This window comes from Alligator mississippiensis, chromosome 9, assembly GCF_030867095.1.
Source record: "Alligator mississippiensis isolate rAllMis1 chromosome 9, rAllMis1, whole genome shotgun sequence".
Taxonomy (NCBI): Eukaryota; Metazoa; Chordata; order Crocodylia; family Alligatoridae; genus Alligator; species Alligator mississippiensis.
In genome coordinates this window covers 43,470,400-43,496,798 of record NC_081832.1, presented here as the reverse complement: position 1 = coordinate 43,496,798, position 26,399 = coordinate 43,470,400, and the positions used below count along the sequence as shown (strand labels likewise).

The 26,399-nt window shown below is 45.9% G+C and overlaps 1 protein-coding gene and 1 long non-coding RNA gene across 2 annotated transcripts in view; both read right to left on the bottom strand.

Moving 5' to 3' along the window:
• The window catches only part of NRG2 (neuregulin 2), a 371,803-nt gene that overhangs the window by 275,785 nt on the left and 69,619 nt on the right, over positions 1 to 26,399 (bottom strand).
• On the bottom strand, positions 10,803 to 12,756 carry LOC132252478 (uncharacterized). Its single transcript, XR_009464383.1, has 3 exons — positions 12,175 to 12,756; positions 11,674 to 11,748; positions 10,803 to 11,167 (listed from the first exon to the last, which is right to left on the bottom strand). It is a non-coding gene; the product is annotated as an uncharacterized LOC132252478 (long non-coding RNA).

Below are 26,399 nucleotides of genomic sequence, written 5' to 3'. Positions count from 1 at the left end.
GAATGATTATTGCTTGTGCAGGCTGCTCAAGCCATGTCCAAACTTAAGAGGCTGAAGTCTAATTGTGGGAAAGGGCCTTGGGAAGGTGCAGCCCTATTTACTGAGCCCATCTCAGTGTGGATTCCAGGCTCAGTATCACCATTCTGTAAGCTTAAGGTACAGACCCTGATGGTGCTCTAGGAATCATTCTTGAGGAACTTTGGAACTACTGAATTTGGGATGATTTTGGCCACATCTCAGTAAATGGGGGTAAATATTGAAGAAAATACCAGGAAAAATGTCAAGTAACTGGCAGAAATATAACAGACTTTGCACCGTGAGAGGCAAAGACAAGAGCAGCGAAGAAAGTCTCAAAACCCCTGACATACTGGTGACAATCAGAAACAATGTTCTGCTAATTTTCCACTGGAAATATGTTCCATTTCTTAGCCTACTCTTGTACACCCTGTTGTTCATGTTTAAATCCACCTAATCACCACTGTGTATTTATCTGGACAGGGTATTCATAGCAGCAAGGAATAAGATTTGCAAGTACAGCCTTATATAGTTTTGTGAGAATTTACCAGTGCAGACACCATATCTTCTGACCTGCCCTTCATCATGGAAGCTGAGGGTGATGGCAAAAATTGTATTAAACATTGCCCATCAAAACAAATTCCTCAGCCTAGCTGAATGAGCAAACATAATTTGGCAAGTCTGTCTCTTCAGCCCCCAAGTCTTGTATAGCATATACTTGCACATTTGTCATGGCCTTAGTTTCTAAAATGATGGACATGTGTTTTAACAAATACTCTGTGATGGAAAGTACCTATATTGGCAGGGACACCCATACCCTCACTGGCTTTCTGGCATAGGTCTCCAGAAGTATTAGTGAAAGACAGATCTGTCTTCAGCCCCAAAATGGATGGAGGTTGAAGACAGAGTAGCCTCCCCTGCTGTTCCCTTGATCCTACACATTGTCTCTCTCAGGTTAATGAGCCTTTCCATCAAAAGCCTTTCCCTTGATTTCAAACCTGGCATGGCCACTCCTCAGCCTTCATTCTGTCTCCTGAATTTTAACCTTCGGGCAATTCCTGTGAGCACAAGTAAGCCTACATTACTCCAAACCAGTTGCCTAAAGTAATGTTCTGATTCGTCAGCTGGGCCTTTATTGGTAATTTCATACCCATGAGTAAGTCCCTAACAAACTGGGTTTTATAACATCACTAGATTTTATCACTGACATATGTAAATGTAGTGGGTGGGAAAATGCCAAGGAACATTGGTAGCAAACATCTTTTCTCTTACCTCATTCACCCATTTAAAGCTTGCCACACTACAATTTGTAATCGTATTTTAACATAAAGATTATAAATTGTAGCATAGATAAGGAACAAACCTTTGTTGCTAGTCTTATTGGTCCCATTTGTTCCTTGAGTCCACTGCAACTTACAACAGCACTAGTTAACATTTGTTAAAATAATTATAAATCATAATACAAACACTCCTTTGTGACTGTACATCAGGATTGCAGACTTTAGTAATGACAATCCTTTGCATTTCAGCACCTGCACCTGAAGATCTCAGTGACTTAAGCCTAATTCTTTATGGGCCTGAACTCGCATCACATTTACTGTAGTGTAACTTACATTGGTTTTGTACACCAATGACCCTGGAACTCAGAGAGAACAGATAAGCAGGTATCCAGAGTAGGCTCTCAGTAGGCTCTATTACAGTGCTCCACCAGTAGGTGGAGGCGAGGGGCGCACATAATAGCCGGTCCACCTACACAGCAAATTGCTATGAACACTTAACATTTACACACTACAGGTGTAATTTATACTGGTGCAATTTACCCCTGATTTTTCCTGGGTAATTCTACACCATAGTCAAGAACTATGTCTAAGCACCATGTTTCCACTCTTTGTTTACACCAGTATAATGGCTAATTACACCAAAGTAAATAGAAATGTGTCTAATCTTAGGTGTAAGCTGTGTATTACATTTCTGCTTTATTAAGAGGTTACCTGAAGTTCAGAGGGCCATACTCTGATCTCTTTACTCACCCTGAATAATCTGTTACCCCATAATTAGTACCACAGAAATTAGTAGGATGACCAGGAAGTAAAGTTCATTTTAATCTGAGTAACAGTGAGGGTATAAATACTGTCTCATTGTTTTCTGGAGCTTACTATATTCACCTGTTTCTCATCTTACAGTTAGATTGTAGGCCAGTGATTCTCAACCAAGGTGTCGCAGCACCCTGGGGTGCCTCAAGATCCCTTCAGGAATGTCACAGGGTGCCATACAATGTTGCAACTATTAGGTATGCAAAGATGATTCACAAGATAAACCCAGAGGCCAGATCTAGATGTGCAGGAACGTGCAGTTTATGGCACCACAAACATCTTTGCAGCACCATAAACCACATGCCTGGCATGTTAAAAAGTGCCCTGTGCTGTAAATTTGCAGCATAGGGACAATATTTGTTATCAGGAAATCCTGGTAGCCAAAAAAAAAAGCCACAAAAAAAGGAGCATGCACCAGCAGACACAGAGGCTCATTCCTCCCAGGAGACGGAAGGAGGGGGGAAATGGCAGTTTCCCCAAAGCAGGGCAACCAAAGCGCACATGCAGAGGCATGCGCAGCAGCAAAAAGTAGCAGTACAAATTTGTGCTGCTACTTTTTTTGCTGCTGCAAGTGTATGCCCCTGCATGTGCGGATGTGCCCAGAGATTCCAAACAGGAATCCATAGCATCAAAAACTTATGATATGTTGGGGTCTTTCTAATTTCTTTGCAGCAGAAGAACTGCTCTATTATTTTTCTGCAGTCAAAAAATGAGTGAAAACTAAGAACTGACATTTTTCAAGGGGGGGCTCAAGTCTAATCAATGGGTGCCTTGAGTCCAAAAAGGTTGAGGACCACTGCTGTAGGCTCTTCAGGGAAGCTCTCTCTGTTCGTACAATGTCCAGTTCAATGGGACACTGATCTAGGACTGTATCCTAAAGCTGTTCTCCAAAACAAATAGCAGCAGCAACATCTAACTCTGGTCGACAGTGGGTACATACACACGTACTAAGTTGATTTAAAATAAGGCAACTTAAGTCAACATTAGAGCGTATACACGTACAGCTCATTGACACGGTGGCAGCCTTCTTGTGAGGTAATTGACTTAACTAATGCAGTTCAGGACATGTCAGTCGACTCTGCTCCACATACATGTGTACACTCTGACAGTGAAGTTGACTTAGCTGACAGAAAGTTAGTATGTGTGTATGCATCCAACGAAGCTAAAACAGAGCTGAAACCAGAGTCTAGCTGTAACTGTATGTTGATCCCTATGGACTCTCTTGCATGATTTAAATTAACCATCTCACAGATTGAAGGCAAAAGTCAAATTGTGTGAACAACAAGCCCCTGCACAAACCTGGTTGGCTCACTGTAACTGCAAAGCCAACTGTAACCCATAGGTTCCTTCGTGCTCACGTACGCACAGATCCATTCTCTTTCCAGAGAAGATACTGTGCTTTGCAGAGGCTTGGCTTTTTTTAAACATTTTGCTCTCAGTAAATCCTGAAACAATTCTCAGTTCAGCTTTTTTAAGGGAAGTGAATTTTGAATCAGTTCAGACACTTCCAAAGATTGGTTTTAACTGGGTTGGAGAGGGAATTAAGAGATTCTCACAGAAATACTGCAGCTTGACAAATGCCAGTATCCTAGGTCTGTGCAAAGCGTCTAGTATTTGCTTCAGATTCAGATTCAGCCAATTCTGGGGACAGTGATTCGATACGGTGATTTGAATCACTGTCCTGAATCAATTTGGCTGAATCTGATTTGGAGATTTGGCCGCTGCTAAATTGGTCGAATCTTTGAATCAAACAGGCCCCATCCCCCACCTGCTCTCCCAGCCCCCTCAATGGCTGCCCCGCCCAGCCCCAGCATCCCAGCATTTAAAAAAAAAAAAAAAGCCCTGTACTCACTGGCTCCTGCCAGGCAGGGGGGCGATCCCTGCTGCCCCGCGCTGCATGGGGGGGCTCTACCATGAGCCCTCAGAGGCCTTGACAGCTGCTGCAGCAGCTGGTGACTGTGCGGCTTTTTTTTTTTTTTTAAAGCGCCGGGACAGTGGGGCCAGGCAGGGCAGCCATTGACGGGGCTGGGAGAGTGGGCAAGGGGTACTCGGGGGACTGGGGAAGCAGGCAGGGGATGGGGCCTGGCAGGGGTCCCCCCATGGTCCCCTCCCCGCTCCTCCAGCTCCCCCCCCCCCCACTTACCAGCACCAAGTCCTGGTCCAGCTCCCTGCGGTGGCAAGTGGGGACTGCCTGAATCTCTCTGAAGCTCTCCAAATCTTTTCCAAACCAATTCAGAGGCTTTGAATCAATTTGGACCTTTTTATTGGTCTCCCAATTCCATTCAGATTCGGAGATTCAGCCACTGAATCAGGCCAAATCTCCCCGAATTGAATCAGCAACTAAAGCTTCACACAGACCTAATACATCTCATATCCTGCTGGCTAAATTAGACCAGCAACTGGGTTGCTTTGTCATTTTGTTTTCACTGTTAAGTAAAGTTGGAAGCATTCCTCATTAGTGAAACAAAACAGTAATACACCTTATTAAGCTTATATATTTAAAAGAGAGCAGGCACCTATCATATATCATCATCTTTGCATCAGGTTTTTTTTCCTCTAACACTGTACACAGGGTCAGTGCATCCACATGTGCAATTAATTTGAAGCAATAAACTCGGGAGCAGTTTGAGCTGAAGTAAACTACTCCCGGACCCAGCGTCTACACATCCACCTGAGACACCAGTAATTTGAGTCGAGGTAGAGAAATTTATGCCAGGGCCAGAGGCACAGGGAGTTAGCCCCAAGCTCTGGGTGGCAGCATCAGGTGGTGGAAAACCCAGGCGTATGACAATCCTAGTTTACCTGTTCCTTGCTATTCAGGTCTACATCCTGCTGCCCTAAAGACGTTCTCTTGTTCTGAGACTACTCAGTCTGTCAACCAGCAGAGTCTAGAAGCTCCTTCCCTCCAGAGCTAGTGGGCATGCAGACCTTACAGCCTTTGCAGAAATAAAGCATGTAAATTATTTTTTACCAAGTACAGCACCAGTCCTGCGTATAGTTAATTCTGCATGTTTGAACAATCCCATTGACTTCAAGAATGTGTTTAAATCAGTGAAGCACCATAGCCTAACTGCTCTGGGGTTCTGCTCCCACCAGAATCCAGAGCCAAGAGTGTTATTTCTTCTTAACTAAAATGAGCTGACAGTAAATGGTGCTATAAAGGAAGTACACAGCTGTCTCCAGGAAGTGGAAGCTCTGTCTGCTAGCCAACAAATGCAGGCAGAAGCATATTCTACCCAAGCTGCACTGGCTGCTTGTCTCTTCATGACCTAAATTTAAAGTTCTTAGTCCTGAACCATTAAGTTGTCAAGGGCTGGGTTCTCAGCCCAAGTTGCCTATATGGATAATTTATGAGCGTGAGAAAGCTAGGATTTTATAACAGAAACTAGCTAGTTGCCCATTAAGAATGACGGATTTCAGGGAATGTTTACATGGCCCCCCCTCCCCACCGCTCACCCTTCGGGGGGCCATGTAAAGACTCCCTCTGCCGTCGCCTCCTTCTCCAGCCTCTGGTGCAGCGGTTCCCTCCCCCACCTGCCTCTGCCTCGCAGCAGAACTTGCCCCTGCCTCCCCTGCCTGCTCCCCTCCCTCCCTCCCTCCTCACCACCTCCCCCTCCCTGCTGGCTGTTGTCAGGGCTGGGCGGTGGGGGGGGGGGAGCCGCCACCATGACCTCTCCTCCTCTCCCCTCCCCATGTCCCTCCCTTCCTTCCCTGCCATCTGGCCCTGACAACAGCCACCACCATGACCTCCGCTTTGCCTCCCCCTGCCCACCCGGGCCTGCGCAGCCTCCCTCCCTCCCCACCGCCTTCCCCTCCTGGTCATCTATTGTAGAGGCCCCCCCTTCTTGCTCCCCTCCCTCCCCACCACCCAGCCCTGACAACAGCTGCCACTGTGACCTCCTCGCCTCCCACTCACCCTTTGGGGCTGGCCATGTAAAGACTCCGTTCACAGCCTCCTCCTCTGGCCTCCAGTGAGGGGGCTCCCTCCCCCTGCCCACCTCTGCCTGGCAGCAGGGCATCCCTGCATTTCCCCTCCCCTCCCCTCCCTGCTGGCTGTTGTTGGGGCAGCCTATTGTGTAATTGTACCAAACGTTAGTGTTGTGGGGAAATATCTAGGTCCCATGGCTATAAGAAAAACCTTGGGAATGCAGCCAGAATGCTCCGACCTCACCCTGGGTCTGGCAAGATCCTGAAACACTTGCTACCTTTGCTCTTCAAGGGATCTCAAATGCCAAGACACACTAGTCTAAAGGTTCACCAGGGTGCAAGTACTGGTAGCACTATTAGCACCACTGTCTCTCTGCATGGGAAAGGACCTTGTTACTCTTGAGAGGATGAGGCCCAGCTACTGCTTCTATAGGGGGTAAAGCACCTCAGACTCCTGACTCTGGAGTTCCGCAAGGGAAAGGAGCATCTCATCACTTCCCATCCAAGCAGGGTGGTAGGACTATCAAGGGAGCGAAGCCTAGTCATAGTGTATGCAGCCCCCTGCGTTCCTTTTATAACAAAATAACTAAGAACACTCAATCTGTGGAGCAGTGATCTGGAAATGGGCAGCTTTGCATAGGTAAATGTTTATGGACTTAGGTGGCATGGCCCACACCTCAATACACATCACTCCAGGCCCAAGAGAAAAACACATAGGCAGAAGGCAGTATCAGGGAGAAAAACAGTAGGGGAGAAACAAGAGGCTAGTCAGAAAGGACTCTAGGGAGGATCTTCCAAACCAGGATAGGAAGCCTACAACTAGAAGCCCTGCAGCAGCAGGCAAGGCTAAGAGAATAAGAAGTAAAGAAGCAGGCAGTTCCCACTGAATGGGGACAACCAGTAAGACAGGCAGGCAGAGAGAGACAGCCAACAGTGCCATAACATGGGGCAGAACCACAGGAAAGAAGTCCTCCCACCTGGTGCTCAAAATGGGACACATACCAATAGCTGCAGATTGGTTTATGCATACTGCCATCAGCCTACAGGAAGACTGCCAAGAAGCAGGAGACACTACAGCAACAAGGACTTTTCATATCTCATGAGGAAAGAGGTAATGATTAGTGTGCTGCACCACCACCTCGTGGGGAAACTAGAAAGATACAGCATGTGCTACACTGACACTTATTGGGGAGAGGAAGAAAGACACTGAGAGCTGGGGCAGAGATGGAGGAACATCGTTTTGGGCTGTACTGTCAAAATGGAGAGATTGGAAAGATACTGTACCTGAACACCAAAAGGGGATGTAGAAAGATGCAACAAGTGCAGGACTGACCCCTGATGGGGAGGGAGTTGCTTTATGGGGCAACTGGAAAGATACAGGGTGTGCAGGTCATAGTCATAAGTATGAGTTGCTGTGCCACCTAGTACACTGAAATGGGAAAATACACAATGGGCACGTCTACACAGACACTACATTGCTGTAGCAATGCACTACAGTGATGTGTCTGCGGGCAAAATTTGTGGCACCGCAGCTACATCACTGTAGCGATGCACTCCTCCATGATAGCGCATTGCTACAGCAATGTAGTGCCTAAAAATAACCATGTGCAGTGCACATGGTGCAGTACTGGCTGTAACCGCACTGTCTCTTAGTACTTGGAAGTACTAAATGATGACACAGTAACAACAGCCCCATAGCGGCATGTGTAGACACACCCAGTTTGTAAACTACTCCCTAGTGTAAACTATTAGGGAAGGCCTTCGATACGGTATCCCACCCCATACTGGTGAACAAGTTAAGAGGCTGTGACTTGGATGACTACACAGTCCGGTGGGTGGCGAATTGCCTAGAGGGTCGCACCCAGAGAGTCATAGTGGATGGGTCGGTTTCAACCTGGAAGGGTGTGGGCAGTGGGGTCCTGCAGGGCTCGGTCCTTGAACCGATACTCTTCAATGTCTTCATCAACAACTTGAATGAGGGAGTGAAGTGTACTCTGTCCAAGTTTGCGGATGACACAAAACTGTGGGGAGAAGTGGACACGCTGGAGGGCAGGGAACAGCTACAAGCAGACCTGGACAGGTTGGACAAATGGGCAGAAAACAACAGAATGAAATTCAACAAGGAGAAATGCAAAGTGCTGCACCTAGGGAGGAAAAATGTCCAGCACACCTACTGCCTAGGAAATGACCTGCTTGGTTGCACGGAAGCGGAAAGGGATCTTGGAGTCCTAGTGGACTCCAAGATGAACATGAGTTGGCAGTGTGATGAAGCCATCAGAAAAGTTAATGGCACTTTATCGTGCAACAGCAGATGCATGACGAATAGGTCCAAGAAGGTGATACTTTCCCTCTATCGGACGCTGGTCAGACCACAGTTGGAGTACTGCGTGCAATTCTGGGCACCACACTTCAAGAGAGATGTGGATAACCTGGAGAGGGTCCAGAGAAGGGCCACTCGTATGGTTAAGGGCTTGCAGGCCAAGCCCTACAAGGAGAGACTAGAGAACCTGGACCTTTTAAGCCTCTGCAAGAGAAGGCTGAGAGGCGACCTTGTGGCTGCCTATAAGTTCATCACGGGGGCACAGAAGGGAATTGGTGAGGTTTTATTCACCAAGGCACCCCCGGGGGTTGCAAGAAATAATGGCCACAAGCTAGCAGAGAGCAGATTTAGATTGGACATTAGGAAGAACTTCTTCACAGTTCGAGTGGCCAAGGTCTGGAACGGGCTCCCAAGGGAGGTGGTGCTCTCCCCTACCCTGGGGGTCTTCAAGAGGAGGTTGAATATGCATCTAGCTGGGGTCATCTAGACCCAGCACTCTTTCCTGCCTATGCAGGGGGTCGGACTCGATGATCTATTGAGGTCCCTTCCAACCCTAACATCTATGAATCTATGAATCTATTCTAGGGCCTGGATATACTTGCCACTCTATTGCCATTGGATAATGGTGTTGGAGACCTACCTGTAATGGGGCCTATTACCCCACTCTTTATGTTAAAATGGAAAGCATTATTAACAGGTAGAGACCTTAAAAATGCACTCCCAAATGAACAGAAAGCATAGGCTTGAATGATAGAAATGAGCCAATATACTCCAGTACACAGGGGGCTGCAACTTGGTGTTAGTTCTGTTTAAATAGATGCCAAAGGTCCCTGAGGTCTCTGGATGTAGACACTACTGTGTGTGGGCTAATGGATCATCTGAGTGGGAGAAGCACAGGGTGTCACATAACACTTTGGCTATGTGTGCTCTTGAGTTGTCACCCATAAGAGCAGTCCATCTGAGCTGAGAGGAAACATCATCAGGCTGGTGGGCAACTCACTGAGTGCTAATTAAGTTTAACTGGTGTTCTGTTTGTCATGCCCTCTTCTTTGATCCAGCCTTGTTGCTTGCTTGGTGCTGGAGTATCCCATGGGGACAATGAAGAAAGGAATTCCAAGCTCTGGGCTGAGAGAAATGAGGTTTCACCAACAAGCCCATGGAGTCAGACATGCATACTCTGCCCCACACTGAGTCCTGGTAGGTTGTATGAAATGCAGGTCCCCTGGAGTGTGGGGAGGTCTCCCCATTCTTGTGCAACAGGAATCACTTCCACTGTGCCATCGTTAAAGCAGGAGCACTGAGAAGTGTAACAGCTGCCCATGTTCACCATAATTGCATAGTGTCATCTCCTACCTAATAACAACCACCCTTCGGGATTGTACTTTTCAACCACAGACCTGCAAGCACTGTACAGTGAAGGGCAATATTCTTGTCCTCATTTTACAGATAAGGAAACCGAGGCATACAAAGGTGCAGCAACTTGCCCAAGGCCATTTGACAAAGCAGGGGTAGGCCAGTGAAATGACCCCAGGCCTCCTGACTCCTAATCACTAATCCACCCCACCTCACTTGCACAAAATGGTGCTCACATCTCCTTTGAAAGGTTCTGTGAAATTGAATTCCATGTACAGAGAGTTTACACAGCATTATGCTCTGAAAAATAACATTAAAATTACAACAACTAAATAATTAATTTTAAAACTCTCATGGAATTCTCTGTATAAATGATATCTTGAATATTCAACCACCTCTAATTTAAGGCTCCGGGGAAGCCCAAAGTAAAATTATTAACAAACCTAAACAAATGCAAAGGGGAAAAGTCCTGTTTCAGACTTAGATTTCCCTTGTCTTGTTCCAGGCCTCTACTCCCATTCCTGACCCCTTTGGCTTCCCAGAAAGCTCGACTCAAAGGAAATAGCTGCATCCTGACAGCCCTGAAAGCTCATTCAACCAAGCAGGCTCCATCCACACCCCCTTCTGTCTGTCCTCGGTGAATGTATACTTCGGTCAGCCTGGCACCTCCATTTCAGCTCATGTAGATTTGCCATGTAGCTTTTCATAAAAACTGCTGTGGGAGGTAGAGAGGAATTTGGTCTGTGTGTAGTTTTTTGAGCATGACATGCATGATCCTGTTGAATCCCTGGACTTCAATCATTTGCAATAAGAGTTCAAAGAGAGGTAGGTGTTTATCTGCCACCTGTGCTTGCGCAACAGTCTATAAAAAATTAGAGCCATTATCTTAGGAGGACATTTCAAAGCATCCTGCAGCAAGAACTTACTTTCCCAGCAACAGGATACACATTGATGCATGATGCATTTTTTATCCAGAAAACTATCTGCAAATTATCCCCTGTCTTTGTACATTAACTCCAACATATACAATCAGGTATACACAAGAATGTACCACAGACATGTCAGCCAAAGAAAACACTGGCATAACAAACAGCTCAGGAAACTAGATGGATTTTATTTTAGATACTGTATCTCCAGAAAACACATTGGAGGTTCTGGGAAGAAGAAAGAACAGACAGCTGGACAGATGTATTACAGAACTGGGTGGATCACAATCACTAACAAAGGCAATGCAAAAATATAGCACTAGGGAAAAAATATAGCCCTATGCTTGTCAAAATGATCTCCTGTCCCTCCCGTGTCAACCAAAGAAGTGACGGCTTCTAAGCAACACTATTTCAGCTCCAGAGAATCTCCTACCCCTTGGATCTATGTTTCTAATTCTTTTGGGTTTCTTCGGTTCCACGAAGATGTCCATTCTCATTCTTTCTCTTCTTCACTGGCAGGCAGAGGATAGCCCCTAGGAAGTTAAAAAGAAAATTCTGACATCTTATGGGCATGAAGCACTTCCTTTGTTGTAAGAAGACTTTTTCAAAAGGTCACCTATAGCAGTGATGGGAGGGGGCTCTAATGCAAGAGCCAGTCAGTTAAAGATGTCTAGAATATCTGATCTTGTTCCAGGAAGGTCATAGAATCACAGAAGTAGGGTCTGAAGGGACCTTGTAGATCTTCAAGTCTGACCCCCTGCCTGGGCAGGAGGGAAACTGGGCTCAAATGAGCCCAGCCAGGTAGGCATTGAGCCACTTCTTAAAGACCCCCAGGGCAGGAGCCAGCACCACTTCCCTTGGAAGTTGGTTCCAGATCCTAGCCACCCTAACTGTGAAGTAGTTCTTACGGAGGTCAATCTTTTCCATCCCCTTCTTGCTATTTGCCTGACTAACACGAGAATTTCAGGAGCACTGTACACACAAAAAATTAGCCAAAATAAGCTTTTCCTAAACCTGCTGGTTAGAGTATTATGCTCACCTATTGATGAACTGTTGATGACTGTCCAAGGGGAACCACTGGGCTTGAATTGCTGCTGGGAATTCCTAGAAGTAACTGCAAGGCAGGTGTGCAGTCAGAGCTCATTCACTACATGGGAGCTCAGGGCTGGTTTCTAGTTGACCTTAATAAAATACTGAAATGTTATAGTAACTTTCTTCCTTTGAACTGAAAACACTGAAACAATTAAGTTGAATTATGCCTTTTTTAGGGATTAGCATCCCCATTACACACATGGTTAAACTGAGGCAAAGCACAGTCAAGCAACTTGTCCACGTCATTGTCTTGAGACTAGAATATCAGGTGTGCTCACTTCCAGTCCTTTGTTGATGACAGACCCTACACAGACCTACAAGTGACTATCAGCCATTTGTCAGTCTTTATTTATCATACACAAAATGACGCAACTATAAAAATCATGTAAACACCCAGGGGTTGGGGTTACAGTTTCAGAATTCAGGGGATCAGGGTGTAAGTGAGTACCTGAAAGCTGAAGCTGAAAGGGTGAGTTCCATGAGCCAGCTGGATAGAGAGAGCAGTGGCATTCTCATAATCGGTATTCAGCTGGACAATGCATTGTAGGGAATAAACTTGCCCTGGATAGACTAGGTGAACCAGCAGGACTGCGGCATGCCTTAGCTCTAGAATTCACTCTTGGCCCAAGTGACAGGATAGAAACAGCTCTCGGAACCAAACCAAAAAGAAAGAAGGTTAGGCACAAACAGCAGAGTTGGGGAAAGCAACAACCAATACTTGAAATTCAGAACGGAGTGTCACCTCTATATGTTATTCTAACTCACTGGTTCATAAGTATTGGGAGGCTCATTTCTCACCTACTGCAGAAATCTCTGAAGAATACATTGTAAATTATGGCCCCAGCCTCAGCTCTTGCTTGATGTCCACAGCTCCATAAGGACCTAAAGCCCATTTGTCCCTGGGGCTCTTGCTATTGTTCTCTTTCATGTGGACTCACCTCCTCTGCTTTTGCAGGTCCCCCATATGGGCCTGCTGACTACTGAAACAGCAGCTAAGGCTGGGATCTCTGAGGCCAAGTGGGTGGTTGTAGATGCACAGGACTCCTTGGGAAAATTGAACCTCCGAGATGCCCTCTCCCTCTGGAGCAGCAGGGGACAGGAGCGAGCCGGAATGCCCCCCATGTCTGAAAGAAAGGAGAGAAATGGGGCAGAGGTCAGTCTCAAACCTGAACATCTCTTGCTTTTGAGGATCAGATCATTATTTTGAGAGAACTTACATGTGAGATACCATGGCTGGGGGCTGCTAACTAAGGACATGCCTAGGTCCCATCCTGGTCACTGAGCGCAGACGGGGCTGTAGGAGAAGCTTCTGGCTCCTGGCTCTGTCAAATGTGTGTGGCAAAACTGAAAAATGTTGTAGAAGACATTTTCATTTTGCAAATTTTGCCAAGCCGTCAGGACACGTTATCGCTGATGAGCTGCAAAGAGAGCTGGAAGGGAGTGGAGCTCGGCTGACGGACAGTACAGGTGAGCTAGCTCAAAGCTCAGGGCAGAGATTCCCTGAGATGGCTGCTATGTTGCTTTTTAGAAAATGAAATGGAAGGATGCAGGGAGGAGCAGGACCTGCCAGGAGAGCAAGCCCATGACAGGAGGTTCAGGGAAGAGGGGAAGAGGTGAGAGGTTGTGGGGGGATAATCTGTTTCCGAGTAGAATCAAACCTATCAGAGAGAAAAAGGTTCAAGTAGATCAGGAAGGCCAAGTCCCTGCTGATGCAGGATTGGCCCCTGAAATACAGAAAAAACAAAGCTGATACCATCGAGCCCCATGCCGCCTGCTGCATATGTAACACAAGGGCTGTGCAAGGTCCATCAGTGATGCAGACATGGCCAGATGCTGGCTCAGCCCTCTGAATGAACCAGCAGCTGTGTTTAGCTCTCACACCATGCCCGCAGGAAACACCAAGCATTCATAGGGAGTAAACTCATTCTGAGCCTGCTACACAGCTAACATCCTGCCTGCTAATCCATCCTGAGCCCTTGAGGATGATGTAGAGAAGACAGCACCCAAATCAGAACAGTTCCCCTCAGCTGTCTGTCAGCAAGCACCATAAAGCATTCAAGGTTCTTGGATGGCTTCTCCCACCACCATCTCCTTGCCAAAATGGCTCATCAGGGCTCACTGCAGACTCTCAGCCTCTGTGCAGGGGACAAAGAAACCACCAGTACAGAAAGCTGCTTGAAAAGGGAATGAAGGTGGATACACACACCTTGTCCCCTGCACCCAAAGCAGTTCCATCACCAGCTCACAAGGAACAACTGAAAAAATATACCCACACCCCCACCTGTCAAGGATCAGTCAGGTCAAAGCAGAGCTGGTTCATGTGCTCTCTGCTTCCATGTACTCTTGAGTCTCGTAGTCCTAGGCCTGAAAAGCAATCAAGCTTGTATGAGGAACCGGTGCTGTATCCTCTGGACTTCCACTGCCTACCTGACAGTAAGTGTGTTTGCTGCAACCAAACCCACAAAACCTGGGGAGGCTGCATCTAGCTGTGGCTACAGGGCTGCTTCCTAAACAAACCCCATATTCAAACTACCAGCAAGTTGAGAGCTCTTCAGATCTCATCAACTAAGCAGGACGTGGTCAGTGTTTGGATAGGAGACATCAGGGTGCTGCTTGTACCTCTCCCTTTGAGAGTTAGGTCTGTACATTTTTCTCAGGAGGATATAGAGGTGCTGTGCTTCTGGTGGAGCTGTGGAATGGACACCACTGGTTTGTCAGCTCTGGCCTAATCCCCATTGTTTATTACAACAGATCTTCTTTATCGTCCTGAAGAAGTTACCATTCATTCCCCTCTTAATAAACTGTTGTGTAGCATATGGAGGTGATTGTTTCAATGATGAGCAAGTAATCCCTATTCATATATATATATATATATATATATATATATATATATATATATATATATATATATGCTAAAGTATTTGAAAGATGCTATATAATTAATTATTATAAGAATTAAGACTAGAGGCAGAGGAAGTAGGAAGTTCATAATTTATTAGAAAGAACTAGAATCAACCATTGCAGTTTTTGTATTTCAAGGCCTGAGATTTTTAAAACAGGACCAAAAGAGATTGAGGGGAACTTACAACATGGCATGGCAGCAAAATAAGTTAACGTTTTTTTGAATGATATATACACGCTGAATTCACATCGCAGTACAGAGATCTCTTTCATCTTGGCTCTGGTAGGACTGCACCTAAACAACAACACTCAACTCCAAGTATCATAATATCAGAAAGAGATTGACAAATTGCAGGGAATTTAGAGGAATGCAACAGATCAATTAAGGGACTTGTGAAAAAAGGAACAAGCTATGCATACACAGTTGGGCTAAACCAACACAAAGGGGATATCAAAAAAGTGCGTGATGATTTGTAAATGTAAAAGACAAGGGAAGCAATATTCCAGACATCTTCTAATTCTCCAGTAACATAAAGAGGTATGACTCCCTTTTCCAATGTCTTATCTAAGAACAAGGTTCAGATCTTTCAGAGGGAAAGCAGCAGGTTAAATATTTCTGCTGGCCCCAGGCTGAAACCTTCTGGTGATAGGACTGATACTAGTGAGTACTTGACATGGCATAATGGTTTAGAATGAGTGGATCGTAAGGTACCACTCTCAATCCTAGGCATATAGCAGGGCTAACCTCTGTGTACACAGCTTCAGTGCAAATGCCCTGTAAAAGTTGCATTATCTCCGAGAATCAGATGGAAGGGAGATAGTTTGCCTCCACTAGACCAAGGTTCTGCCTAAGTTCACACTTGAAACCATTAAAACAACACATCCAAACATGCACTCTTAAAAGTCAAAGCACTTATAGATATCTCCAACTTTAATAGTGTTGAGGTCTTGCCTCCAACTTTAATATCTGTCTTATTTCCAAATTTGGAAAGGCTTAGAAAAATCAGGCCGTTCCAAATGATATACTTGCCATTCTTTCTGCAGAACTGAAAGACAAGGCAGAGCAAAGTATTTTAAAAAGTGAAACCAAACCTCAAATTTCTCAGAAGAAGATCCTTGGGAAGATATGTTCCAAAATGGATATGCCTCTAACTCCCCACCATATGAGAGAAAACTCCCAGGGGTGGTATTCACATATGCCTTTAATGCAGCAATCACAAGTAAAATTCTTTCTTTATTGAAGCCCTCCTGTTATACCCAACACCTGTGATATCCTCACAAAAATAGATAATGTCCAACTTCTGCAACAGATTATGTGAATTGGCAAGTCTTCACAACAACTCTTTTCTTGAACTACCCAAAGGGGCAACAATATTGATCACACATGAAGAAAAACATGGACACAGTTAAGTCATTACCTAATGTATCATGTATTGAGAGCCATCCATGAAATGACAAAGATGGGTATATACTCAGAATTTTAACAGCAAGATAAATAGAAATCCATCACCACAAGAGACAGACCTGGTATTACAAGATAAAGGAGCTATGACACTGATCGCAGCTCAGCCTGGACAGCTCTAATCTGTAGTCTAAAGAACAGCAACTGTTAGCTACAATTAATTAGCTCTTGCAACATATAACAAATAAAAACAAATGTCAGTCTTAAGCTGTAACTACTATGTTGCATTTAAGAAAGCTGTCATCTTTCATTTCTATGTGAATAAACAACTCTGGCTTAACCAGTTATTGCAACTTTCTGCCAAACAGCTGTAAATAAACATATTTCCTCCATCTATGGGTGTATTTCTAAATCACTACATGCATGGAGACCCAATGCCAAGATTTTTCAAATGTGGTTGTCTAAAGTTAGGCACTCAAATCCAGAAAGAAAACTGAGCCAAGTAGATGAATTTTTATGACAATACCACTTTGAAAACCTCTTGGCCCATTTGCATATTTCATGTGTATTTTTACCCATGTACTTACCTGTAAATAGCCCTTCAAAGCACAAATAAAGGCAAGTGGCATCAGCTGGCTGAACAATCTTGAAGTCCTTCTGACATTTTGAGGTTGAATGATACAAAAAAACCCAACCTAGACTGTTCAAGCTGTTTCCCAAGAGCTCTGCCAACAGTTTTGGCTTGAATCTGTTGTGTTGCCAGTGGCGGACTGACACTATCAATTTCCAAATTTCCACTGAACTGTGGCATCAAAATCTAGCAAGCTGATCTGATTCACCACTGACTATAGAAAAAGAGAAATATTTAAAGGGGTTCTTTATGGAATAGGTCAACAATTGTTAGAAGCATAAGGGCTTTCTGCTCAGTGGTGTAGTCCATTCTACAACTGCTTTATTCAGACAGGAATTTCAGGAAATCTGGTGTGCTGCCATTAGGCAGCAGAGATTGGATTAGTTGGTCTGGGAGCTAGAGAACTGCAAGGCTTGTGTGTGACTGGCAGCTTCCATAAAAAATGTCTATTACCTTCATTACTTTCACAGTCTCATCTCTTCTCTCTCTGCAGAGAGAAAGAAAGACTTTGTCCTAGAACTTCAGGGTTGTGGCCTAGGGACAGTGTGCATGTATTTAATATACTTGACCTAAGCCAACAAGTGGCCATGCTTCATGTCCACACCCTCTATAGTTAATATCGGGCTTTTTCTCCTCTGCTGTTCAAGGCTCCAACCACCATAAATTCAGCTTAACTCAGTCAGGACCGTTGACTCTTCTACCATCTAAATTCAGGATTCAATGGATCTGGTTGCAGTTCTGCCATCCAGCTTTCTGCAGCCCCCCAAAAGTGACGATTTCCCCATTGTTTATTGCTTCCCTTCTCCTGCACAATAACAGCCTGATATTAAAGGCACTGAGCACCCAAGCCTACTAATGACTTCATTATCTCAGCTCACCTGAAAATCAGGCCATAAATCATGAACATCCTGCACCTACAGGAGGATCCTGTTCCTGGCCCAGACGTTTTTTTGGAAAGTGGCATTTCAGGGAGATTTCATGAGGGTCACTCACTTCCCCTCAACCTTAGGTGCCACCCAGGTCACAAACCAGGGCAGGGAGAAGAAAGATGGACTTACGAGTAAAAGAAAAACACATGGCATCAGGATCCCAGGACTCTTCTTTTCCCAGTTCTACCATGGCCTGGGTGTAGGAAGAGGGGACATCATGTCACTTCTCGGAGTTTCCCTCTTCACATTTTAATATGGGGCACCTCATAGAGAGCTGTTATTCATAATTCACTTTCAGACTGTCAGGTTAACTGCAAACTATTATTATCTTCAATGATTATAGGCAGTGCAGGTAGCCATGGCTGTCATGAAAGCAACCCAGCACTTTCCACTGTCAGGCCCTGTTTTCAGTTGCTTATAGATGTTAAATTGCAACTGTTCAGGCTGTACTGGACATCTACCCTGCGAGTCTCATTTCATATCAATGCCACTGCGCTTGAATTCCCCATAGCATGTGATCATGCAAGTAGACAATGTCTTAGAATTCATAAACGCAAAATAACCACATTAAGGCCCCAGAGGCAATCATAATTCTAGCATTTCCTAAACTGCCTTGGCTTTGCAAGCTAAAAGGTCTATTAATGTGTGTATGTGGGCAGGGGTGTTAAAAGAAATTGTACAGGCAGGGGCAGAAATGACAGGCAGGGAGTGAAGCTGATCTGACAAACAAATGAAACTAAAAAGACAATTCTTAATTGTCCAAACTTAGTGAAATAAAAAGAAAACAATCTGCAGGGGTTAAAAACAAAAAAGTCAACTAGATTTTCAACGTTCTTTGATTCTGAAGCCTTGACTATATAAACAACAAATGCAAGGAAATATAGTATTATTTTTAAAGATACTGTTTTAACCTGCATTTTTTAGCTACAAAGTGGTAACCTTTCTGCTGGTAAATATCTAATTTCAAGTATTCTTCTGCAACATTTCAGAAAGGGATGAATTTCATCTTTAACTGGTTAGGATCTCACAGGGTCCATTTCCAGCAAAACATCTCAATGGAGTGCTAATAGTAGGTGCTGCCTATTAACCTTAATTAATAAAGGTGATTTTTATTCTTGGGTGACACTAATCAGTTAATGGATCCTTAATTAGAATGTAAGAAATGTCAAGCACAGATGTTTGGCCTGGCCTACCCCATCCAGCCTGAACCTCTGGGCTTTTGTGCGATTACCTAGGTTCCGCTGTCCCTTTCTCTCCAAGCATCTGGGGGAAAGCAGTAAAAGGTCTGAATCAACAATCACATTATCATGTTAAGATCCTGTGCATCTCTGAGCCTCATTTTCTTTATTATTCCCCATCTGCCCCATCATTAGCTTCCATCAGATCTCCTCTGCCCCACTTCCCTGTGACCGGATTTCACTCCACAGGAATGAAGGCCTTGGAGACCTCAGGACCTAGTGCATGGTTTTCTAGGACAACATGTTCCAGTTCTGAGCTCTGTACAGCCATCAAGTGAAATGGAGAGCCTGCTCCCACACAGAAGTGTTTCTCAGGACTCGCAAAACAAGCTATGCATCCCGGCTCTGCATTTTGTACAACAGTGATTCATTTTGAGGAGCATGTCCAGAAAAAGTCTCTCTCTCACACCCCTCCCCTCTCAGCTGCTCACCCACCCAGGGGTTCACTCTGCAGGCAGCTAAAAGGGAAAACTACAGCTTATTCTTTGCATCTCCTTATAACCAGGGATCCTGGTTTTCCCTAATAAAAAAATCACAAATTCTCTGATAAAACTCCCAAAATATGTGATTAAAATGAAAAGCCCCTCACTCTCCCACACAGCCCCCTGGGCCCTGCTGATGCCCCTAACTCCCCTCCCAGCCCCCTGGCCCTGCTGGGGCCCTTCACCCCCCCACCCACAGCCCCCTGCCACCCCCAGCTGCCAGGACTATGAGGCCAGGGACCCGGGTCCACAACCCCCTGCCCCTAGCTGCCTGCTGATTGCCTGCTGCGGGCTTGAGTGGTGGGGCTGGCTCCCCACTACTGTGCACACTCTCAGGGAGGCATGGGAAACTTCCCCTGGGACCTCCCCTAGATCTGTGGGCATGGGCAGGGTAGGCTGCCTGCTGCAGGTCTGGGCTCCCACCCTGCTGCCTTCCCCTGGGGCCTCCACAACCCAGCAGGTGCGATCCAGCATTGCACGGCACAGCGGGGCCATGCAGGGATATCCACACAGCCCCGCTGTGCCAGGTCGCACCCACTGGGTTACAGAGGCCCCAGGAGAGGGCAGCAGAGTGGAAGCCTGAGCCCGCTGTATGCACCTGCCCACACCCTATGCACAGATCTGAGGGGCGCAGGTCCCCGCTGCCCCCTGGGAGTGTGCACAGTGGCAGGAAGCCAGTCCCTTCCCCTCACCCCCCAGCCAAGCCACCCACGGCCCCATGCTACTTCCCACCGGGGCCATTTGGCCGCCCACTGCAGCCCCAGGCTCCAAGTCCCACACACTGCCCAGCTGGGCAACACCCCCAGCCCTGCCCAACTCCCTCCCTCTCTATGGGGTCCTCAAACCCCGCCCCTCCCCGCCATGACCTGTCTACATTGGCTGTTCTCCAGGCTGCCTGGCAGCCATGTACATGTACATGCACATGGTGCCCCCTGCCTGACCGCCCTCCTCCCACTCCCTCCCAGACCCTGCCAGGCTGGAACTCTGCCAGCCTGCAGAGAGCTCTTTGCACAACTGCAAAATCTGCAGGCTTTACCAAAATCTCTGGTAAAATGAGAAATCTGCATTCTTCTCTGGTAAAGGGGAAAATTCATGTTTTTCTCTATTTTTCCATAGGAAATGGAAAACCCAGATCCCTGCTCATAACTATTCCAAAGTCTTGACTGATACTGCTCACATTCCATAACATCCTGAATCCCGCTGCAGTCCTTGTGTGGACTACATCAAGGGCTACATGGCATAAAAGCACTTTCACTTCACTTTCCGTGATCTTCTAACACACTAGGTGGTACTCACCCTTTTTGACTGGCAGGCCAGATGGGCAGTGCCTGATCCCTCCTCAGGCTGGATCTGGGGAGGCCCCATTTGGCTGCGAAGTGGGGAAAGGAGCAACCCAGCCCCAATTCAGTCCTGCTGTGGACCTAGCCACCATCCAGCCTCATGTGGGGAGGGGGAGTGGCCTGCCCCAACCTGGCCAGACAGAGGGAAGCAGGCGTATCTCAGCCATGTGGACAGGGAGATGGGGAAGTGGCCTGGCCCTAAACCAACTGCACAGGTGGAAAGGATGTGATCTGGCCCTGAAGAAGAAAGTGGTAATGGCCCAGCCCCAACCTGGCTGGGGAGAGAGGAGGGGCCATGGCTCAGCCCCACAGGGCTTGCGGGGGGGAAGGAGGCACACCCTGGCGCCAACTCAGGGGCCAGGAGGGAAGGAGTTTTGTGAACCAGCTCAGACCCACCCTATGGGGCTTGGAATTTTGGCAGCAGGCAAGTGTGAAAGCACTGCCACTGCTTCCCTACGGGCAAATTTCCCAACCCATCGGGAGCCCTGCAGGCCAGATTCCAAGGCTCTGTGGACTGTACTTGGCCCACAGGCCAGGGGTTGAACACACCAATTCTAGCACAGTCTTTACTACGAGATATCCATTGTTTTGCATTCCATGTGGCTGGGCAGACATATTTCATTTGGAAAATCTGATGTGAGCAGACCTCTGGCTACTTGACTGTGCATACTCTCCACTACCCTTTGTGAGTGGCCACTGATGGCTAGAAAATGATATTTAGAGGTTTGCTTTTCAGGAACTGGCTTGTAGGTAAAGTAGATACTGTATTAAGACAATGGTCCAGGGGAATGGCAAGAGTTAATTGGTTTCTAAAAGCCTGCTTATGACAAAATTTCCTTCAAGGCCCACTGTGTCTGAAGCCAGCAGACACACAGGCTAGAAAATTAAAATCATGAACAGTTTACCCATAACAGAGATAAGAAATTGCGTTGGAGCCAGGTCACAGTGACCAGCTGCAGAGCCCTTGGTATTTCCAGTTTTGGTGGATGGACCAAATTAGGAGGCCAAGGCATGCCCAAATTAAGACACTTGGTAAATGATCAAATTAATATGTGTGCATGTGATGGGTCTGGGAAATAAAGGATTATGCTGATAGAATAGAATATGGACAGTATGATGACCACAGGGAAACCAGTCAATGGTACCCAGAGATGAGAAGTCATCAGAGGAGAGAAAGAATTCAAAAGGAGGGATTTAAAAGCAGTAAAAGGTCCCTGAGGGGGGAAGATGAGGCCACCATGGACAGAGGGCACACCACCAGCCCATCTCACCCATCCACTGTGGGTGGGGAGGCCTCCAGGCTGCTGACTAGTGACATTCAAGAAAGACCCACAGGGTGAAGCTTGCGTACTGGCCAGACAAACTTGCCTCTGTGAACCATAGGACTGGTAGATAAAGAATTGGGAGGGTTATTTTGTTTGCTTTGCCTGCATTATTTGTATCTGCTATCACTGTGCATCAATAAAATGTGCCTATTATTGAATGGAAGAAGTTGTGGCTGGTCTGAGGGCTTTGGGTCCACCCGGAACATGCTATCTGCATCATAAATCCAGTGCCAACAGCCACATGGATTCTAAAGTATAGTCAAAAGAGCACTGGATGTAGGAAATAGCAGCCTGGTAAAACTCAGATTTCTGGTCACCTTTGGGACTTCTGCTATATCATGCCCAATTACTGAACCCAGCTGAAGCTTTGTTGCTGGCATTCCCTAGCCATGCTGTCTTTTGTATAGTAAGTTGGGTGGCTTTCAGGGAGGCTGTAAAACTTGCCCTCCACAGCAACTCAGAAAATTAATGATAATTACAGAGTAATCTTCATTTTGTACTACACACTGAGCTACACTAGGGGTTTGACAAAAAGACTGTTCGTGGGTTATCTGCAGTTGGTTAGCGAGGAGGGGGCAAAGGCTTGGGGTGGGAATGGCTACTGTAAGTATCTTAAATTCCTGTATTATTGTGCTTCCTTTACACCTGGTACCATCAACCCACATCAAGTAATACATTAAAAAAAATACATAAAATGCAAAAGGCCACATAGTCCTCACTTACCTGTCCTCTCCTCTAACACAAGGACAACTGAGAAGTCAATACACAGACAAAAGATTGTTAATGCATGAGTCACAGCTTTATTCAACAGCAAAATCAGCACAAATCTTCAAGATCTGGCCACTTATACATCAGTAAATTGTTCTGTCAATTTGGGCTTTAACACTGCTCCAGAAACCATCTATACATTACTAGTAACTAGACTCATCATTTGCAGAGAAGGAAACTCCCATCGATGGTGCCCCTTCTTGAGGACAGCAACAGGGGTCAGTCCTGGGGCCAGTTTTGTTCAATATTTTTATCAATGACCTGGAAGATGGGATGGAATGCACTCTCAGCAAGTTTGTGGATGACACCAAGCTGAGAAGAATAGTAGATATGATGGAGGGTACAGCTAGGATTCAGAGAGACCTAGACAGATTGGAGGACTGAACTAAAAGAAATCTCATGAGAATAAGAACAAGTGCAGGTCCTGTACTTACGACAGAATAATCCCATGCACTGATACAGGCTGGGGACCAACTGGCTAACCAGCAGCTCTGCAGAAAAGGACCTGGGGGTCACAGTGGACAATAAGATGGATATGAGCCAACAGTGTGCCCTTGTTGCCAAGAAGGCTAACAGTATACTGGACTGCACTAGTAAGTGTGTTCCCAGCAGATTGAGTAAAATGACCATTCCCCTCTATTCAGCACTGGTGAGACCACATCTGGAGTACTGTATCCAGTTTTGGGCCTCCCACTACAGAAAAGATGTGGACAAATTGGACAGAGTCCAGCAGACAGCAACAAAAATGGTTACGGGACTATGGCACATCACTGAGAGGCTGAGGGAACTGGGCTTATTTGGTCTGGAGAAGAGAAGGCTGAGGGGGGGATTAAATAGCAGTCTTCAACTATATGAAGAGGGGTTACAAAGAAGATGGAGCTAGACTGAATTCAGTGGTGGCAGACGATAGAACAAGAACCAATGGTCTCAAGTTGCAGCAAGAAAAGTTTAGGGTAGAATTGAACTGTTAGATCTTAGGAAAAACTTTCTCACTAGGAGGGTAGTAAAGCACTGGAACAGGCTTTCCAGAGAAGTTATGGAGTCTCCACCCTTGGAGTTTTTGAAGATCCAGCTAGACAAAGCCTTTGCTGAGGTGATCTAGTTGGGGGTGGTCCTGCTTTGAGCAGGGGGTTGGAGTAGATGACCTCCTGAGGTCCCTAATTTTCTATGATTCTATTATTCTAACTGTAAACCAAGGTTAGAACAGATGTTCACTTGGCACATTAGCACAAAAAGACGTTCTACTGGTGCTGACGGGACTCCAACTCATGGCGTGAAACTCCCACACATGCCCATTATTAGTTTGTGAAAAGTGCTCAAGTACCACAGCTGAAAAGGAGAACCTACAACTCACTCTAAACAAGCCATAGCTCAGTCAGTTACCAAAAAAACATTTCTGGATTCAGCAGGTCTTGCAAACTCCTACCTGGTTTCAGACTTCCTCTTTTATGTAAGATAATCAAGAAACTAGTTAAAAACAAACTCCAAACACAGCTAGACGCCTCCACCAGCCTGGAACCTTCCAAATTAAGTTTCATACTTAGGCCTGGATAAAGGTAGCACTGGCAGTACTCGTAGTTGCCTTCTTCTTACTTATAGATAGGACAGGACATCCCTATTTGTCCTTCAGCACATGTCTTCTGTAGTCTACACTTCAGACCATGACAAGCCACCATCCCTCTGAGACACCCATGAAGACTCCTTTTCCCTATTTTCTCACGGTATCAGCCTTACATTTCAGTAGCCAGGATCTTCCTTCTAGCTCAAGGGGTTGGATATAGCTTCCCGCAGAGGCCACCAAGACAAGGCTTCACCCTCTCCTCACTCCCCTAAGGGTTGACCAGGCTGCCACAGAGCTTCAGAAGCCTGCACTAGCCTCCAAACACTATGCTTGCATCTCTAGCCTGAGTTTTCAGTAAGGTGGTGCCCAGCACAAGAAAAGCAGCCATGCGGCTCCCCTTGGATCACAGGGAATCACAGGGAAGCAACCTCTACTCAGGAAGAAAGTTCCATCGTGACAGGCACTGTGTTCCCTTGTGGCCCCAGTGAGCCTGTTCTTTAAATATCCTATCTCCCATCACTGTCTCCGATTTGTACCAAGGACAAGAAGCAGCAATTGAAACCAATCCACATAATTGTGTAAAATGATGATAATTTGTGTTTTGTATAATGTATTTTTGCTTTGCATGTATTTCTCTACTCACAGCATGCCATCCCACCCCCACTCTGATCCTACATTCAGGCTCTACTGTCTTTCATAAACACTTCCCCATGCATGCGCGGTACTTCCCTTGCTATTTTGTTTTTATAAAGGGGATCTCCTCTGCTTGACTGGTGGGACAGTCTCTGTGTGTGTGTGTGTGTGTGTGTGTGTGTGTGTGTGTGTGTGTGTGTGTGTGTGTGTGCGCGCGTGTGTGTGCGCACACACACACACATACATACATGCCTACACCCGTGCTAGAGAGCTGTTTGCATCACTCAAACTGATTTTCTCTGGTTCCAGCTAGGAATTTAGAAACTACCTTCCTTTAAAGTACTTTCCAAAAAACATCTGAGAAGCAAAATTAAAAGCACTTCAGCAATAAAAGCTGAGTGTGTGGAATATTTAAGCAAATGTCAAATCTACTAGGGGAACAGTGAGCTGGAAGGGAAAGGCCTTTAAGGTTATTATGGATTCTCACTAGTGACCCTACAGTAAGATTTGTGAGACAGTTTCCATTTGATGGCTCATTTTGATTCTTCCCCATCCTTTGCTGTCATTGTGGAATTCTTCACACACAGTCCCTGGCTAATGGAAAAGATTTTGGAACAGCCTGAGGAAAATTGGATCGTACTGTACTCAAGTTATAATACTACAGGCAATACAGTGGTTTTTCACTCTACTAAACTTTTTGAGTCCACTTGCAACCTAAGGACACTCGGATAAACCAGCTGCAGACCTGCTCTATGCCATAAGTCCTCCAAAAGAGATAACACAGAGGACTGTCTTTATCAAACTAGGCTGAAAAATGAAGTAGTTAGCAGAGATGATCTTTGTACAGGTTCCAGATCACCAAGCACTTTAAAGCCCAGTTCCATTTAAAAGCCAAGCTTTCAATGTGCTTCTTTCAAAGGTGAGCCTCTTAGTACTAAGATTATCTCACAGCTGTAATGTGGAGTATTAGGACTTGCAAATTCATCATGTGAGCCTTCTTAGAACTCACACATTATTCCTGTTGAATTTTAGGGTTCTTATATCATCCCCGCCCCCCCAGCTACAGTGCCTCTGCCTCCTTATAAGCTCCAACCACCAAAGCCCCTATCTCAAGTTCTGCCAGCACTCTTACTCCTCTCCTAACACATCCAGAACCCATATGCTCCTGCTCTTAGCTTCAGCACCTTCATTGGCAGTGCCCACGAAAGACAGTGCTCATGTCCAGCCATTGTCAAGTTCCACCATAATTATGCCAGGAGAGAGGAGTTCCCTCTAAGTGGTATGGGGGCTGGTTGTCTCCCTAAACCCTACTGGAGGATGAGAAGAAAGAAGCTCCCAGGCAGTTTTGGCCACTCCACCACAAAGTAGACATGTAGGATCTTGTGGAATAGTTTCTTATTTTGTGGGTGCAGTCACAGGTTCAAGTCCTTGACTTCAATCTGCTGTAAAAAATTACCTTCCCA